The sequence below is a fragment of the Psammomys obesus genome, unplaced genomic scaffold (genome assembly GCF_907164565.1).
Source record: "Psammomys obesus unplaced genomic scaffold, mPsaObe1.curated_primary_1811, whole genome shotgun sequence".
Classification (NCBI taxonomy): Eukaryota; Metazoa; Chordata; class Mammalia; order Rodentia; family Muridae; genus Psammomys; species Psammomys obesus.
In genome coordinates, this window is record NW_026596073.1 from 18,633,402 (window position 1) to 18,652,863 (window position 19,462).

The 19,462-nt window shown below is 37.6% G+C and overlaps 1 protein-coding gene across 1 annotated transcript in view; it reads right to left on the reverse strand.

Moving 5' to 3' along the window:
• Nucleotides 1-19,462, reverse strand: part of Naaladl2 (N-acetylated alpha-linked acidic dipeptidase like 2) — a 977,666-nt gene that overhangs the window by 534,815 nt on the left and 423,389 nt on the right. The gene's annotated exons all lie outside the window — the stretch shown is intronic.

The following is a 19,462-nucleotide window of genomic DNA, read 5'->3' on the forward strand; positions in this document are numbered from 1 at the left end:
ATTCTCAGCTTCATATGGAGAAACAAAAAACCCAGAATCTCCAAAACAATCCTGCACAACAACAGATCATCTGGAGGTATCTCCATCCCTGATCTCAAGTTGTACTACAAAGCAATAGTAATAAAAACTGCATGGTATTGGCATAAAAACAGAAAGGAGGATCAATGGAACCGCATAGAAGATCCAGAAATAAACCCACACACCTATGAATACTCAATATTTGACAAAGAAGCCAAAACCATTCAATGGAAAAAAGATAGCATCTTCAACAAATGGTGCTGGACCAACTGGATGTCCACATGCAGAAAAATGCAAGTAGATCTATATTTATCACCCTGCACAAAACTAAAGTCCAAGTGGATCAAAGACCTCAACATAAAACCAGATACTCTAAATCTGTTAGAAGAAAAAGTGGGGAACAGCCTAGAACTCATTGGCACAGGAGACAACTTCCTGAACAGAACACCAACAGCACAGGCTCTAAGAGCAACAATCAATAAATAGGACCTCATGAAACTGAAAAGCTTCTGTAAAGCAAAAGACACTGTCATCAAAACAAAACGCCTGCCTACAGATTGGGAAAGAATCTTCACTAACCCTTTATCTGACAGAGGACTAATATCGAGTATATACAAAGAACTAAAGAAGCTGAAAAGCAGCAAACCAAGTAATCCAATTAAAAAATGGGGAACAGAGCTAAACAGAGAATTCTCGACAGAGGAATATCGAATGGCAGAGAAACACTTAAAGAAATGCTCATCCTCATTAGCCATCAGGGAAATGCAAATCAAAATGACCCTGAGATATCACCTTACACCCATCAGAATGGCCAAAATGAAAAATTCAAGGGACAACACATGCTGGAGAGGTTGTGGAGAAAGGGGAACCCTCCTCCACTGCTGGTGGGAATGTAAACTGGTACAACCACTCTGGAAATCTATCTGGTGCTTTCTAAGACAATTAGGAATAGTGCTTCCTCAAGACCCAGCTATACCACTGCTAGGTATATACCCAAAGTTTGCTCAAGTACACAAAAGGGATATTTGCTCAACCATGTTTATAGCAGCTTTATTTGTAATAGCCAGAACCTGGACACAACCCAGATGTCCATCAATGGAGGAATGGATACAGAAATTGTGGTATTTTTACACAATGGAATACTATTCAGCAATCAAAAAGGAGGAAATCATGAAATTTGCAGGGAAATGGTGGGACCTAGAAAAGATCATCTTGAGTGAAATATCCCAGGAGGAGAAAGACAAACACGGTATATACTCACTTATATAGACCTATAAGATATAATAAACATAATGAAATCTGTACACCTAAAAAAGATAATCAAGAGAGCCGACATGGGGTAAGATTATCAATCCTCATTTTGAAAGACAGATGGGATGCGCATTGAACATTGACAGGAGTCTACTGAGCGCATTTGAAAGACTCTAACTAGCAGTGTTTTCAAAGCAAAGACTCATGACCAAACCTTTGGCAGAGTACAGCGAATCATAAAAAAGAAGGGAGTTAGTCTGATGAGGAAAGGATAGGAGCTCCACAAGGACCAAAGATTTCTGGGCACAGGGTCTTTTCTGAGACTGACATGCAACCAAGGACCATGTATGAATGTAACCTAGAACCTCTGCTCAGATGTAGCCTGTGGTAGCTCAGTAACCAATTGGTTTCCCATAGTGAGGGGAACAAGGACTATTTCTAACAGGAACTCAATGACTGGCTCTTTGGCCTCCCCACCCCCCAAGGGAGGAACAGTCCTGTTAGGCCACAGAGGAGAGCTTTGCAGCCAGTCCTGAAGATACCTGATAAAACAGGATCAGATGAATGGGGAGGAGGTCCCCCCTATCAGTGGACTTGGCAAGGGGCATGGTGGAGAGGAGGGAGGGAGGGAGGGACTGGGAGGGAATGAGGGATTGGGACACGGCTGGGATACAGAGTTAATAAAATGTAACTGATAAGAAAAAAATAAAATACAAAAAAAAAAAAAAAAGAAGTGGGAAATAGTAAGAGCTGGAGGGGATGGGAACTCCACAAGCAGAGCAACAGAACAAGATAATTTGAACACAGGGAACTTCCCAGAGACTCATACTCCAACCAAGGACTATTCATGGAGATGACCTGGAACCCCTGCACAGGTGTAGCCCATGGCAGTTCAGTGTCCAAGTGGGTTACATAGCAATGGGAAGAGGGACTGCCTCTGACATAATCTGATTGGCCTGCTCATTGATCACCTCCCCCTGAGGGGGGAGCAGACTTACCAGGCCACAGAAGAAGACAATGCAGCCATTCCTGATGTGATCTGATAGACTAAGATCAGAAGGAAATAGAGGGGCTACATCTGTACAGGGGTGCTAGGTTATCTCCATGCACAGTACTACCTGGCCTGCTCTTTGATCACCTCCCCCTGAGGGGGGAGCAGCCTTACCAGGTCAAGCTAGAGGACAATGCAGCCACTTTTGATGAGAACTGATAGACTAAGATCAGAAAGGAGAGGAGAACCTCCCCTATCAGTGAACTTGGGGAGTGGTATGCATGCAGAAAGGGGAGGGAGGATGGGATCAGGAGGGAAGGAGGGAGGGGCTTATGGGGGATACAAAATGAATAAAGTGTAATTAATAAAAAATTAAAAAAAAAGATTCCATCTTATACCACTCAGACTGTCTAAGACAAAAACTCAAGTGACAACACATGCTGGAGAGGACGTAGAGAAAGGAGAATGCTCCTCCATTGCTGGTGGGAGTGCAAACTTTTGCAGCCTCTCTGGAAGCCAATCTGGTGCTTTCTCAGAAAATTGCAAATAGTTCTACCAGAAGATCCAGATATACCACTCCTAGGCATATCCTCAAAAGATGTTCCATATACACAAGGTCATTTGCTCAACTATGTTCATAGCAGATTTTTTTTTGTAATAGCCAGAAACTGGAAACAACCTAGATGTCCCTCAAATGAAGAATGGGTAAAGAACTTGCGATACATTTACACAATGAAATACTACTCACTATTAAAAATAAGGAAACCATGAAATGTGTAGCAAATGGGTGGAACTAGAAGAGATCATCCTGAGTGAGGTAACCCAGACTCAAAAGGCATACATGGTATGTATTTACTTATAAGGAGGAATTAGACCTATAGCACAGGATAACTATACTACAATCCACAGAGCAAAGAAAGCTAAGTAACAAGGAGGGCCTAAGGAAGAGTGCTGAAATGTCATTCAGAACGGGAAATAGAATAGACACCAGAAGTGGATGAAGAGAGGGAACTGGACAGGAGATGGAATAGGGAGGAATACAAGGGTGGGATCAGATGCAGGGAGAACAGGGTGGGAGGAGAGAGGGCTGGGAAGAAGGGAAACTGAAGGTATCATCTCTTTGTTAAGCTGGAGGCCTACAACAAGGTAGGCTCTTGAGAGGATATAGGTATGACTCTAGCTGAGACTCCTAACATGTGGAGACCATGAAGACTGAAGTGACAACCTCCTAGCCAGGCAGGACTAGTGGAAGGACAGGAACAACCCATCAACAAAACCTTTGACATAAAAATTACCCTGCCTAAAGAGTTACAGGAATAAAGGGGAACAGAGATTGAAGGAAAGTCCAAACAATGATTGGCCTAACCTAAGATCCACTCCATAGAAGAGAGCCAGCCCCTGACACTATTAATGATGCTCTCCTGTGCTTGCAGACAGGAACCTAAATTGACTGTCATCTGGGAGGCTACAGACAGCAGGGCATAGAGACAGATCCTGGGACTTGCAGCCATGAATGGGCTGAAGTTCATGTGTCCTGTGGAAGTGTTGGGGGAAAGATGGAAGGACCTGGAAGGTTCAGGAACCCCATAAGAATAACAACAGAGACAACTAACGCAGACCCATGTGTGTTTACAGAGACTGAGACATCAACAAAGAAGCATGCATGGTCTGGATCTAGTCCCCCTGCACATATGTAGTCAGAGAAGGGTTTGGTCTTCATGTTAGTCACTCGGCGAGTGTGTGTGTGTGTGTGTGTGTGTGTGTGTGTGTGTGTGTGTGAGAGAGAGAGAGAGAGAGAGAGAGAGAGAGAGAGACAGAGACAGAATGTGTGTTGGGGGGTGTTTCTAGCATGTTATTTTTGCCTATTTTTGGAACACTTGCCCCTGGCAGGGCTGCCTTGCCTGGCCTCAGGGGATGAAGATATGCTCAGTCCTGGAGGATGAAGATATGCTCAGTCCTGATGTGACTTGATGTGTTGAGGAGGGTTGATAAGGTGGAAGTGGATCACTCCTTCTGTTGGGGGAAAGGGAGAAGGAAAGGGAGAAGGAGAGGGATGGGGACTGAGAGGACAGAGGAAGGGGGCACTTTTAAAAGGAGAAATATTGACAAGGTATGGAACACAGAATTGTATAGTTCATTTCTTTCCTCATGAGAATATCACAATGAAAAATATTAATATGTCTTCTTTCTGTAGCCAAAGAATGCTTTTTTAAAGTAGAGATATCTGTCCCATAGAGATATATGTATAAAGTGCATTCAAGTAAGAATATATAAGAAAAATGATGTCTTGGCCAACATATCTTCTGTTCCTATGCATTTATTGAAATGTTAGATACTAACATGTACACCAAATAGTAATAAGAATTATATGGATGACTACAGACCTAAAGAAGCTAAACAACAAAGAGGACCCTAGGGAAGATACTTAATTCTCATTCAGAAGGGAAAAAAAAATATAAACACTGGAAGCAGTAGAAGAGAGAGACTCCACCTAGCAAGGGATCAAAGCAGGAACAGAGACTCACAGCCAAACTTTAAACAGAGTGCAGGGAGTCTTATGGAAGAAGTGGGATTAAAAAAAAAAAAAGTACCCAGAGGGTACAGGAGTCACAAAAGGAGACTAACAGAGTCAAAAAACCTGGGCCCACTGGGATCTGCACTGATGCATTAACCAAAGACCATGCATAGATAAGACCTAGAACCCCTGCTCAGATGTCGTCTATAGACAGCTCCTTCTCCATGTGGGATCCCTAGTAAAGGGAAAAGAGATAGTCTCTGCACATGAACTTGGTTGCCTGCTCCTTGATAACTTCTCCTTGATGGGGGAACCTAGCCAGCACACATAAGAAGAGGATCCAAGCAGTTCTGATGCAATGTGATAGGCTATAGCCTTAAAGTCGGGGAGGAAGACTTCCTCTATCAGTGGACTAGAGAAGAAGGATAGGGCAGAAGATGGAGGCCAGGTATAAGCAGGAGGAGATGAGGGAGGGGGCTACAACTGGGATACAAAGTGAATAAATTGTAAAAAAATAATAATAAAAATAGAATTATATTGATGGGTTTTTTTGTTGTTTTAATTGCGTAAGTTTAGCACATGTTGTGATAACAGGTTTATTTGCAATTGAAAGTAATTTGTTATAGAAAGGCATAGTTTTTAAATGGAAACTTCAGAAAGAGAACACTGTGAGGTGTTTAAATATTAACTATACTACTCATTCACCACAAAACTTAATACAAATTAAGTGGCTACTTTGTTGCTAGATCTTACTTAGCAGGACTAAGACATTCACAATGTTCAGTTCTAATTAAAAAATGAAATTGAATTGCCATTCCCTGGAAACGAAGGCTGATCAGACTCAATAAGCTTTACTTTATTCATTTAAGAAAAAAAAAATAATTGAATTGTTTCACAAAGACAAAAGGCATACATTATAAAAGAAATTGATGCCCAGCCTTTTGTAATTCATGTTCAAATGTTGGCCACTGTTTATGAATTCCATCCATGATTCAAGATTAGCAAACAGTGTACTCCACACAAAATAGGACCAAGGGACATATTATCTTAGAGACTGTAGGCGCACACACAGGGATTGCACAGGTTTGAGTGACATGGGGTCCCAGCATCTATACAGGGAAGTGAACACAGGCTCAGATGCCTCACCAAAAAGGTATCTGTAACTGACACCCACTTGCAAAAAAAAATGTTTTCAGCAATAGAGTCTCACTAGGTATATTAACCACACTTAAGAGTAGGCCACATGTCCAGTGGTAGATGGCTAACACAATTCTATTATTGTAGAGGTTTGGTTTTTTTTTTTGTTTGTTTGTTTGTTTGTTTTTGGTCTCATATTTCTTTGTTTTGGTATTTTTCTATTACTGATCTTTTTCATGTATACTATGGTTTCCAGTTATCAGTTTTTTAATGGATTTATGTGTGTTTATCTGTGCTTTTTCTTTCTTTTTTTTTCAATCCTGGTTTGCTTGGGGTTTTTGTTTCTTTGCTTTTGTTTGTTTGTTTTAATCTGATAGTTTATTTTCTAAAGAAAGAGAGAGAGAAAAATGGTATAGATTAGATGGGTAGGTAGGCCATGAAGATCTGGGACTGGTTGGTGCAGGAGAAGCCATGATCAGAATATCCTGTATGAATTTTTTCTAATAATAAAAAAACATTTCAAAAGAATTGAAAATATGCTATCTCTTGTTTTGAAATAAAGAGTTTCTTGTGTACCCTTGGATATCCTGGACTCATTGACCTCACAGAGATCCATCTGCCTCTGCCTCCTCATGTGCTGGGATTACAGGTGTGTGCCACCACACCTGGCTTTCCAGATGCTTTTTATCATTAACACTTTTTATATGTATTTTATCTTAAGCTGTGCCATGAAAACATGATCCTTCTCCACATTTTAATAGAGATATAAAAACACAAGAATGGCATGAATTTGAAAGAACTCAGGGAAGATGATATACCACAGTATGCAGGGAGGAAAGGGAAGGGGGAAAGGATGTTATTATAATCTAATTTCAAAAATAAAAGAAACAATATTAAAAGGCAATTATTTTTGTGATAATTCACATTTTAATTGAACTATTAGCTCAAAATATTGGCTTTTATAATTTTATTATTAAAGCCATTCTGGAAGACTTTGAGACTATCGTTTTTTTCTTTTTTCATTTTTTTTTTGCTTAAATTTTATTTTATTTCATTTTTGAAGATTCTCAAGCTGTAAGTACTGTATTTGTCCATGATTATATACACAAGTATAATCTTTAGAATGAAAACAAATACTGCCTTTCAAATAACAGAAAAATATGGGGAAATGACCAGAGTCTCAATAAAGGAAGAGCAAAGAATGCTGTTTGGGAGGAGCAAATCACATGGCTGATTGCTCATTTCCTTGCATAGTCATTTCTGTCATACCAGGATGTAGTCTGAGCTCAGAATGTTCCCATCAGCAACTCTTAAACTAGAGTTATGGATGGTTATGGGGCTGATATGCACTAGTAACCATACCATGGTGTTCAGCAAAGGCAACAATTGTTCTTAACTGCTGAACATTTCTCCAGCCCCAAAACATGAATAACAATTTTGAAAGGTAGTTTATGCTGAGAAATGTCAGTCACCAAGCAATTTATAGAAGTCTTTATGATATTGACTTTTAATCTAATGTATTCCTCCAAAAGTAGTTGATTCAAATAAGTAATATACACATATATGAAACAAAGGTAATATTAGATAAAAAATAATTTTACCAGTCAAGTACAAACTAGCATTTTCATCATTAACAGTCTAATACATTTTTAATTAGAAGGACTCAACTATGTTTAAGAAAATGAATATAGGGATAATTAAAATTGGATGGACACATTAATTCAGAAAACACAGGATCAAAAACATAATGAATATTAGGCAGAAGACAAGACAAAGTAAAGTATGTATGCTTGAAGAGAAAAGAGATATTAAAGTCATTGGTGCTTGAAGTAAACCAAAGAAGATGAATGAAACTGAAGAGGGTCTTTTTATAAGAAAGATTCTTTTTTTTTTTCATGTGAACATTTAATTTTATCATTGAAGTGTCTCATAATTTTTGAAAAGACAAAAATTATCATGTAATGTTTGATAACAGATGGACCAAAATAATCTGTCCAAAGTTAAATTTGCCTACTATGCCCTGTACCTTTCAATTTTATGTTTTTTTTATTAATTACACTTTATTCATTTTGTATCTCCCCATAAGCCCCTCCCTTCTCCCCTCCCTATTCCACCCTCCCTCCCCTTTCTGCATGCATGCCACTCCCCAAGTCCACTGATAGGGGAGGTTCTCCTCTTCTTTCTGATCTTAGTCTATCAGTTCTCATCAAAAGTGGCTGCATTGTCCTCTACTGTGGCCTGGTAAGGCTGCTCCCCCCTCAGGGGGAAGTGATCAACGAGCAGGCCAATAGATAAAGACAAGCAGATTAGGGCCATCCGTGAAGAAAGATTCTTATAACAAAATAATAAATAATTCTTACAGAACAGGCAAATAGACTCCAAGCAAATTACGAGAGAGAAACAGGACAGAAGGGAGAGAATAGAACAATTGTATAATAACAAAACATTAGAATAAAACCAAAAAAGACCGAAGAGATGTACTATATAGTAACTATATTAAATGAAAAAAAAAATGGCATGACATAATACTAACTATACTTGATAACACTAAGACCAAAAAGTACATGAGATTTACGCCCAAGATAGAAACCTTCAAAACTGTTTTATGGTACAAGAGAACACTCACTGAGCAGCTGCATTCAAGTGTCTCTACAACTTGACTGTGGATGTTCTCTTTCCAGAAGCTACTAGCTCTCGACTGTGGATGCAGTGTGACCATCTGGTCTTGAAGCTATAAATTGCTTGCCACGATGAACTCTATCTTGAAAGTGTGACACTTTAATTCAGAAAACACAGAATGAGCCTTCCCTTCTTTAAGTTGCTTTTGTCACGTTATTTTATCACAGTGAAAAGAAAAATAACCTAGTTAAATAGTAAACAAAATTAATCTGTTCTTCAATGATTTTGAGCATGTGTAAAACATCACCTCATCCCAGAATGCAATTAAAAGTAATACGTAGCAATGACATACTTGGGCACAGTGGAGCAAATAAAGGGAACAAAATGCATAGTTTATGTAGTCCGTGTACATTTTACATAGGAAATAAGTTAATCTCTTTTTAAAAATTGAGAAAGAAATAAAAAACTAACTATAAGGAGAAAATTATTTCACAGAAAAGAAAATAATGAGATAGAAATAAAAGCAGGAGCAAAGCACATCATTTTAAAATTTGTAGATGTGAAGATTCTGCCCAGTGGACTATCTGCAAACATGAAGAATGGAACAAGTTCATCATCAGAGCTGATGAAAAAGTTGAAGAATTCACCATGTCAAGAAATTAAATATTTCTGAAGTCTCTCCATGTCCCTAGACTCAAATCAGACAAAATGCCCAGCAGAGCAGCATCTGGCCTGGCAGCTGTTGAGCAAACTCTGCAAGCTGAAAAGCTCTCACTTTCCTTGGAAGTTAAAGTGGAGTCTGCCGAGGGAATGGGCCTTTGATAAAGGCATCAATAGGCAGGAACAGTATTAAGTCAGTGTAGAGGTTAGTAGAGACATTTCTCTCAATTGCAAAAGTGAAACCAGCAAAGAGGAGGCACATAGAAGATATTTTTTTAATTAATTACAGTTTATTCACTTTATATCCCAGATGTAGCCTCCTCCCTCATTCCCTCACAACCCCACCCTCCCTCTCTCATCTCCTCCCATGCTCTTCTCTAAGTCCACTGATAGGGGAGGTCCTCGTCTCCTTGCCTCTGACCCTAGCCTATCAGGTGATTATAGAGCCAGCCATTGAGTTCATGTCAGTCCCTGTTCCAATTACTAGGGAACCCACTTGGATACTGAGCTGCCATGGACTACATCTGTGAAGGTGCTCTAGAGTATGTCCATGCATGGTCCCTGTTTGGAGTATTAGTCTCAGAAAAGACCTCTGGGCCCAGATTTTTTTGTTCTGTTGCTCTCTTTGTGGATCTCCTGTCCCCTCCAAATCTTTCTATCACATAGAAGATTTTAATAGACAGTTGCAATTGAAGCATATTTAGATCATAAACATTAGGCCACATGACTATATGTGATTTTTAGATAGGCAATAAAAGAAAAAGAGAGACAAATATCTTTTATACTTGGACATTTAAAAATAAAAGGGTTGCTCACTAACATATTCATCAGAACAAACCCAGAAGCTCCTGACTTCTGACACCATGATGCAGATGGATATCATGTGTAAAGAGTTGGTCCGATGCTAAGAACTCACTTTGGTCAACAATACCCCTTAAATTTATTTTATTTCCTTTGTGTCTGAAACATATAATACCATTTTTGTTACTAGGATAATAATTCACATTTGGTCTTAAATTTGGGAAAAGCAAAATAAAATTGAGATAATCACAGTGATTGCGTTGTACAGTGCTCTCTCTTAACTGTCTATATAACTGTCTCTCTTAAGTGTCTTTCTCTCAGAGAGAGAGAGAGAGTTGAATTATCAGATTCTAGTTATGTCCTGCGGAGTGCCATCAAAGACCTACACAAGTATTTTGGTTAAAGGTGAAAATCAGCATGTCACAGCCAATTGATGTTTCATTAGAGTCATAACTACATCTACATACACACACACAAAGAAAACAGGAAAGTCATGCTATAGGTGACATGTGAAGTCAAAAGAATGAGAAGCCATACCATTCGGGTCTGTATAACTTTTGACACAACTAAAGTATATCTAAAGTATGAAAAAAATGTATCACATACACTGATATTACCTGTCTTCTTTAGCAGTATAATTACTAAGGGAAATATTGAAAATGTAAAAAACTGCAAAAAGGTTGTTTCTTGATTTGTGTAGTGCATGTCTGCTGTGTATTTGTATAGTGGGTAGGTGCGTATGCTATACATGTGCCAAAGGCCAAAGGAGGACATCAGATGTCCTGACCTAACCTCGGAATGTTATTACCTGAAGTCAGAGTCTATTGCTGAATCTGGAGGCAGGCTGGTAGGTCAGAAGCATCAGAGTTCCATCTGTCTCTTCCCCTTGCACAGCACTGCAGTTGCAAACACATTTGGATATGCCCAACTCTTTATGTGGTCACTGGAGATCTGAACTCATGTTCAGTACAATGCTTGTACAGGAAACATTGGTATCCACTGAGCCATTGCATCAGCCTCTAAAAGGGTGTGGTAATTTGAATAACAGTGGTCTTCATAGGTTCATATATTTGAATGCTTGGTCACCATGTAATGGCGTTATTAGAAAAGAATAAGGAGGTATAGCTTTGTCAAAGTTGCTGCCTTGTAGGAGGAAATGTGTCACTTATAGGAAGGCTTTCAGGTTTCAAAGCCCATGCAGCTCTAGAATCTCTTGTTCTCTCTCTCCCGCCCTTCTCTTTCTCTCTCCTCTTGTTCTGCCTTTCTGTCTAAGAATCCGGATGCTGTATTTCAGCTATTATTCCAACATCTGTCCATGAGCCCCCATGTTTTTCATCATGACGACATCATGAAAACTAAGCCTTTGATGGTAAGCAAGCTCCAATTAAATGCTTGCTTTTATAAGAGGTGCCTTTGTCAAAATATCTCTTCACTACAATAGACCAGTGATTAAATAGAGAGAGTATAAGAAAATTACAGTAGCGCAATTTCTTTCTAAAACAGAACTGATAACCTAACTGTAATTATCAAATAAATATTCACAGCAAATGTTAAATATGTAACACATGTATATATGGGGAGAGAGGGAGACTTAAAAGTGGCATAAAGCAAAAGGATAAGATATATGCGAAAGAAGTTTTGGTGATATTATGTTCATCCTGTTCACAGGATGCACATTTTAAAACCTAATATATGAAGCCAAGTTGGGGGAGTTTTAAACATGTGTAATTATGGGGCATATGTATTCTGCTGCTATTTTATCCACACAAACAAAGACCAGTTAGTGAATGAGTGTCTGCACCCTGACAGTCTTTGTGGATAAACGTGCACTAGAATGTCAAAAGATGGTCATTAGTAATCTCATCCTGAAAGCTGGTGTAGGGACCACATTTGCAGTAGTTTGCCACACTATTCACAATCTCAAAGTGGTAGAGCTAATAAGATATCAGTGTTTGCAATACTCTTAAGTTTTCTGCTTGCCCATGCCAAGAAGTACAAAGCCAAAATACTAAAACTGTCACCCTAAGCACTCCAAAAATTAGTCAGGGAACTCACCATTCCTTTTTGTTCCCACTAATTTTTTCAGTGTTTTCAGTAATTCTACTAAAATATAGTAAAGCACATTGTCTTGCCTTCTGATTTTTTTTACATCATTCTAATCCTAATATCTACAAATATACATGAATGTATATATTTATGTGTCTATATTTATAAATATATTTATATTTATTTATATATCTATAAATATATATTTATATTTTATGCATATTTATATATGTCTGTATAAGTATTTATACAAATTTATGTACAGGCACACATTCACATTATGGATGAATTAATGCTGTCACTAAAATTAATCCAAGCATGTGCCTAACCTACTGTCCAGTGCTTATGGACATTCTCTCATCTGCTCACTATTTTTAGTAGTTAAAGCAAAACTATATACTCAGAATTTCAGAATTATATTTTTCCTTTAACAGTGCATTTCTATATACAAAACATGTATACGGGAATGAATTAATGTTTTGTCTGTGTTTCTTTTTATTTTTTTAAATTTTTTTTACAATTAGAAGTTTTAAAATAGTCAGAATATGTTACCAAACATTGTTAATATTCAAGAAAGTGACTACCAATTAATAATGATTTTTTTTCTTTTAAATATTATGGAATGTTCTGTTTGTCTCTTCCCCCTATGGCAATATCCAATTTACTTCACACTCTGATGAGCATTAATCATCTTCTAGAGAGTGGCTTTGCATTGCATATTCTTTTTAATTAATTATTTTTCTTGTCTCATAGAATACATCCTGACCGAACTTTTCATTTCCTCCTCTGCGCCCAGGTCCCCCAACACATGACCCTTCTACCTCAGATCCATTCCTCCTCTGTTTCCCTTCAGAAAAGAGCAGGACTTCCAGTGATATCAACCTAACATAGCATAAAAAGTTATAATAAAACTAGGCCCAAACACTGATATCAAGTCTGGATGAAGGAACCCAGTAAGAAGAAAAGTGTCCCAAAATCAGGCAAAGAGTATAATTACAATATTTATCTGTTTCCTTGTCTTTCCTCCAAACGTTTCAATATATCCTTCTTTTCTCTCTTTCAAATTCATGGTCTCATTTCTCATTAAGTTTATTTTGCATATAAGTGTACATTTAAATATACATATTCCTAAATGTATCCTTCTCAGTTTAAGTAATGCTATCAGTATGTATGCTCATTCCTCATGAGGAAAATTTCTTTTGTAACAGATGGAGATGATTTGTAACTGGTAAAACTAAAATATAATATATAATTGAAATGCAGAGTTGTGTAGCCCAATTCCAATGTGTACATCTACAAAATGCTCCTGCATTTAATTATTTTTAACATTTATTAAATACTGTCCGTCCCTGATTAATTAAGTTGGACAAAAAATGTGTGGCCAGGGAAACATGGGATAGGAGAGTTGGTTGGAGGAGGAGTGGGGTTCAGAAGTGTCTAAGTTCTAGAACTCTCATCCTGACATTGGCAGGAGTAGGCTCCCTTCCTCCCCTGAATGAAGCCTGCTTATCTTGACCCGTGCAGCCTTGCCCCCTGAACCGTGTCCCTTGAAGGAGGTCATGTATATTGGCAGCCATTTACCCGTTCAAAAAGGGGAGGATTGTTTGTCCAGTAGAATTTTTAATTCACTTTCTTGATGTTTACTTTAGTAGTCATATATCTTGCCTAAATTATATATTTTATTAAGTACTCTTCCCTCTGTATTTTGTGCACCAATTCTCATCATTTTATTAAGAGATAAAATCATGGCTAATTGAAGGTATTTCAGCATTCACATTAATACCCAGTGAATTAGAAATGTGTAATAGAAAAAGAAGAATTAAACACATTTTAAGAATAGAAAACAGCAAAGCCAGCTGCATGGTTTTTGTGGTAGTATATTTAAGAGTGTTCTTATAGGACATGTTGACGCATAAACGTTGGTGCCATTACTTTGATAGAATTGATACAACTTTAAAGTAAGTAGACACTGACGTTCTTAATTTTACTTGAATTTAAAATTGGTCCAATAAATAACTCTGGCAGTAGATTAAAGAACATGAAATTTTAATCAAGATAAAAACAGCAAAAGATTCAATAAAACATGACTCAATAAAACATAAGTTATTTCACAAAAGCACATTTAAAAATATATAAATGAAATTCGAATTCTCCACATTCTAAAGCAGTTTTCTTGGTGAAGTACAATCAATGTGGCATTATCTGATTTAAATAAATCATGAATAAAAATACACAATATATACTTCAGAGAAGAGGTTTGAACTTGTCTGAAGGCCAGGCATTCAGAAAGGAACCAGGAAAGGAACTGAAAAGTAGGAAGCCCCAGAAAAGTGTCTAAGGTTTTTAGCAACTGGAGAGACTCAAGTGTTTTAAGTTTTAAAGTTGGATTATATTGACCTAAAAATATGAAGTATAAAATGGGTAAGTTCTCTTTAAAATTCTCTTCTTTTATGACATTCTTGCTTCAGTTTAAAGGAAAGGAATAAAACAGTTCAAGAACTTAAACTGGAAACAAAACCAATAAAGGAAACACAAATTAAAAATATAATGGAGATAGAAAACATAGGTTTGAGAGCTAGAACTAGATAGGTAAGCATCACCAACAGAATTCAAGAAATGGAGGAGAGAATCTCAAGTGTAGAAGATACAGTTGAAGAAATCAATTGTCAAAGAAATTATTAAATAAAAAATAAAAACAAAAACAAAACTTCTGACACAAAACATCCAAGAAATCAAGGACACTCTGAAAAGATGAAACCTAAGAATAATAGAAATAGAATAAAGAGAAGATTCCAAGCTACAAGGACCAGGAAATGTTTTCAACAAAATCATAGAAGAAAATTTCCCCAGCCTAAAGTAAAAGATGCCTTCAAACATACAAGAGGGTTACAGATTAGAACAGAAGAGAAATTCTTCCCGCCATATAATAATCAAAATGTTAAATGTACAGAACAAAGAAAAAAAATACTAAAAGTTGCAAGGGAAAAAGGCCAAGTAACATATAAAGACATGCCTATCACAATTACACCTGAATTCTTAACAGAGACTATAAAAGGCCAGAAGGGCCTGGGAATATGTCATGCAGACCATAAGAGACCACAAATGTCATCCCAGGCTACTATACGCAGCTAAGCTTTCAATCACCATAGATGGAGGACAAGTTATTCCACTAGAAAACCAAATTTAAACAATATCTCTGTAGAAACCCAACACTACAGAAGATACTAGAAGGAAAATTCCAACCCAAGGAGGTTAATTACACTCAAGAAAGCACAGGATATAAATAATTTCACTACAGAAAAACCAAAGGATTCAAACAGACAAATATATGATGTCACTATCAACATCACTAAAAAGGTACCAACAATCGTTAGTCATTAATATCTCTCAACATCAATGGACTCAACTCTACAATCAAAAGACACTGGCTAACAGAATGGATGTTGCATAAACAGGACACAACATTCTGCTGCAAAAACAAAAATAAAAACAAAACAAACAAACAAACAAACACAAAAACACCTCAGCAACAAAGATAGATGTTGCCTCAGAGTAAGGCACTGGAAATAAGTTTTCTATGCAAAGGGACCCAAGAAATAAGCTCGAGTGAGTAGTTGTTCTAATAGCTAGTAAAACAGATTTTGACCAAAATTAATCAGAAGAAATGAGGATGCACACATCATACTCATCAAAGGAAAATCACAAGAGGACATCTAAATCCTGAACATCTATGCCACTAATACAAAAACACCCACATTTGTAAAAGAAACATTATTAAAGCTTGAATCACACATCAATCCTCACACAGTAATAGTGAGAGGCTTCAACATTCTACTCTTACCATGGAGAGATCATTGAGACAAAAACTTAATGAAGAACAAAACTAACATATGTCATATACCAAATGGACCTAAGAGTTGTCTACAGAACTCTCCACGCAAATGCAAAAGAACATACTTTCTTCTCAGCACCACATGGAAACTTTTGCAAAATTGACCGTACAGTCAGTCATAAAGCAAACCTCAACTTACACAAGAAAATTTAATTAACCCATTGTACTTTATCAGTTCACCATTGATTAAAATTGGACTTCAACAACAACAGAAATAACAAAAAAACTAAACACTCATGGAAACTTAACAAATACTACTCAATGACCACTGGGTCAGAGAAGAAATTAAAGGCTTTCTAAAACTCAAAGATAATAAAGGCAGAAAGTAACAAATATATAGGACAAAATGAAAGCCATGCTAAGAGGGAAGTTCATGGGACCTCACAAAACTGAAAAGCTTCTATAAAGCAAAGGATACTGTCATCAGAACAAAAGAACTGCATACAGATTGGGAAAGGATCTTCACCAACCCTATATACGACAGAGGACTAATATCCAGCATATATAAAGAATTCAAGTTAAACAGCAACAAATCAAGTAATACAATTAAAAAATGGGGTACAGAGCTAAACAAAGTATTCTCAATATAGGAATATCGAATGGCCAGAAAACACGTAAAGAAATGCTCAAGGTCCTTAGTCATCAGGGTATTGCAAATCAAAATGACTCTGAGATTTCACCTTAAACCCATCAGAATGGCTAAACTCAAAAGCTCAAGTGACAATACATGTTGGAAAAGGGAACCCTCCTCAACTGCTGGTGGGAATGTAAACTTGTACAACCACTCTGGAATTTAAATCTGTCACTTCTCAGACAATTAGCAATAGTGCTTCCTCAAGAGCCAGACATACCATTCTTAGGCATATATCCAAAAAAGGCTCAAGTACACAATAAGGACATTTGTTCAACAATGTTTGTAGCAGCTTTATTTGTAATAGCCAGAACCTGGAAAAAACCCAGATGCCCCTCATACAGAAATTATGGTAAGTCTACACAATGGAATTCTACTGAGCAATAAAAAACAAGGAAATCATGAAATTTGCAGGTAAATGGTGAGAACTGGAAAAGATCATTCTGAGTGTGATATCCCAGAAGCAGAAAGACACACAGGTTATATACTCACTCATAAGTGGATATTAGACATATAATATAGGATAAACCTATATTATAGGTTTACCTATAATTATATTATAATTATATTTATATAATTATAATATATAAAATATATGTAAATATAATTATAATCTATAATTATATTATAATCCTATATTATAATATAGGATAAACCTATAGTATATGTACACATAATGAATCTGTACACATAAAATCTGTATACATAAAGAAACTAATCAAGAAAGAGGATGCCGGCTAAAATGCTCAATCCCCATTCAGAAAGGCAAAGAGGATGGACATCAGAAGAATGAGAAAACAGGGAACCCAACAAGAGCCTGTCACAGAGGGCCTCTGAAAGGCTCTACCCTGCAGGGTATCAAAGCAGATGCTGAGACTTATGGGCAACCTTTGGGCAGAGTTCAAGAAATCTTATTAAAGAAGTGGAAAATAGTAAGTCCTGGAGTAGACAAGTGCTCCACAAAGAGAGCAACAGAGCCAAAAAATCTCAGCAGAGGGATTTTTTCTGAGACCGATACTCCAACCAAGGACCATTGATAGAGATAACCTAGAACCCCTGCAGGGACGTAGCCCATGACAGTTCAGTGTCCAAAGGGGTTCCATAGTAATGGGAACAGGGACTGTCTCTATATGAACTGAATGGCCTGCTCTTTGATCACCTCCCCCTGAGGGGGGAGCAGCACTACCAGACCAAAGAGGAAGACAATGCAGCCACTCATGATGAGACCTGATAGACTAGGATCAGAAGGAAGGAGAAGAAGACCTCTCCTATCAGTAGACTTGGGGAGTGGCAAGTGTGGAGAAAGGAGAAGGAGGATGGGACTGGGAGAGGAGGAGGGAGGGGCTTATGGTAGGATACAAAGTGAATAAAGTGTAATTAATAAAAATTAAAATAAAAATATTAAAAAAATAAAAAAAGAAATAGGAGAAATCTCATACTAAAACTTAAAAGCTTACCTGAAAGCTCTAGGACAAAAATAAGAAGGAGGAGGGGAAGAGAGGAGTAGACAGCAGGAAATAATCAAATTTGGGGCTAAACTAACAAGTTAGAATCAAAGAGAACAATACAAACAATCAATGAATTCAAGAGATGGTAGTTTAAGAAAATCAACAAGATAGACAAACCCTTAGCCAAACTTGCTTAAGGGAAGAGAGACGCTATGTAAATCAACAAAATCAGAAATGAAAATGGGGACATAAAAACCAACACTGAGAAAATCCAAAGACTCATTAGGTCTTATTACATAAGCCTGTACTCCACATAATTGGAAACTCTAAATAATACAGACAATGTTCTTGATAGGTTCTACTCATCAAAGTTAAATCAAGATCAGTTGAATAGTTAAATAAGTTGAATAGTCCTATAACCGCTCAGAAATAGAAGAAGTAGTCATTAAAGTCTCCCATCAAAAAAAAAGCCAAGACCAGATGCTTTAGCTCAGAATTCTACCAGACTTCCAAAGAAGAGCTGATACCAATACTTCTTAAATTATTGCACAAAATAGAAATAGAATCAGTATTGCCAAAATCATTCTATGAGGCTAGTCACCCTGATACCTAAAATGCACAAAGCCCCAACGAAGAAAGAGAATTTCAGATCAATTTCCCTTATGAATATTGATACAAGAGTACTCAACAAAATACTTGCAAACCAAATCCAGGAATACATAAAAAAAAAAAAAATCCACCACAATCAACTAGTATTTATCCGAGTCATGCAGAGATAGTTCAGTATATGAAAATCCATCTATTAGACAGGACTCCTAGAGGAGGGAGGGGAACAGCAACTCACCCACAAAAACTTTGTCCCAAAATTTATCCTGCCTACAAGATGTGCAGGGATAAATATAGAGCAGCGTTTCAGGGAATGTCCAACCAATAGTGACACAGGAGAGAGCCAACCCCCGACACTATAAAGGATACTCTGCTATGCTTTCAGGCAGGAGCCTAGAATAGCTGTACTCAGAGAAGCTCTAGCCAGCAGTGGATCTAAACAGATGCTGACACTCTCAGCCAAAGATTGGGCAAAGTGTAGTGAGTCTTGTTGAAAGTGGGAAGAAGAACAGAAGGACCTGGGGGTGACAGGTAGTCCACAAGAAGATCAACAGAATAAATGATCCAGGGCCTAAATGGACTTTGGGAGACTAAATCATCAACCATGGACTAGACCCAGGCGCCCTACACAGATGTAGCCAATGAGAAGCTCAGGCTTCATGTTGGTTGCTGAGGAAAGGAAGTGGGGGCTGTCTCCAACATTGACTCTGTTGCCTGCTTTTTGATCACTCCCCAGCCTGACGGGGCTGCCTCACAAGGCCACAGAAGAGGATATGCTCAGTCCTGATGAGACTTTATGTGCTAGAGTGAATTGGTGGGGGAAAGCTCCCCATTTCTGAGGAGTAGG